Genomic DNA, 1,102 nt, shown 5'->3' on the forward strand with positions numbered 1-1,102 from the left:
TTTACGATTTGCATCTTCCTTCTGGACTTGTTTTAGAGCTTAGTAATTGTTACTATGTTCCTGCGATTAGCAGACACATTATTTCTATTTCCTGTCTGGATTTGGATGGTTTTCGATTTGTGATTGAGAACTCGAGTTTGATGATTTACCGAGACGATATTTACTATGGCAATGGTTATCTAGTTAATGGTTTATACGTCTTGAATGATCAACCTTCGAACTCAACATCGTCCATCTATAACGTGAGGAGTTCTCAATCACAAATCGAAAACCATCCAAATCCAGACAGGAAATAGAAATAATGTGTCTGCTAATCGCAGGAACATAGTAACAATTACTCAATTCTAAAACAAGTTCAGAAGGAAGATGCAAATCATAAATGCCAACACACAATGCAGCAACTCTTGCTCCATTTCCGATGCATAGATCCGCTTCTCCCTTAGCCAGCATCCTACTTCTTCTTAGTCCCTCACATTTCCACAAATGTGTGAGGCACTTCCGGTATCTAATACCCACGAAAATGTAGTACAGATGTTAGCTTCTATAAAATGAATACCTGAGGCAGAAGTTTCATCAAGCTTCTTGTCCTTCAGATCCTCCAAGTAAAGGTGACAATTACGCTTCCAGTGTCCAGACACTCCGCAGTAATGACAGTCACCCTTATCGGGCTTAGGCTTATGCGCAGGGGCAACTTTTTCCTTCTTCGTTGCCTTTTTCTTGGCTTTACCCCGCCGCTTCTTGCTGGAGTTTTTCTCCACAACAAGCACAGTCTCGGGCACCACTATATCTTGCTCAGCCGATTTCAGCATCCCATGCAGTTCGGCTAAGCTCTTAGTCATCTCATGCATATGGTAGTGCATCACGAACTGGTTATAGTCATCGGGTAATGACATTAGGATCAGATCTGTGACCAAGTCACCATCGAACTTCACTCCCATACGCTCAAGTTCCTCAACATTCGCATGTTGAGGACGTGGGTGTTGACAGAGCTGCCTCTCGGCATCTCCGTCTTCACTAGAGCTTTCAGCGTCTTGTACTTTTCAGTACGCGCTAGCTCCTAAAACATGGTCTTGAACTGTTCGATCATATCAAATACGCTCTT

Source organism: Tarenaya hassleriana, unplaced genomic scaffold (assembly GCF_000463585.1).
Source record: "Tarenaya hassleriana unplaced genomic scaffold, ASM46358v1 Cleome78, whole genome shotgun sequence".
Lineage (NCBI taxonomy): Eukaryota > Viridiplantae > Streptophyta > Magnoliopsida > Brassicales > Cleomaceae > Tarenaya > Tarenaya hassleriana.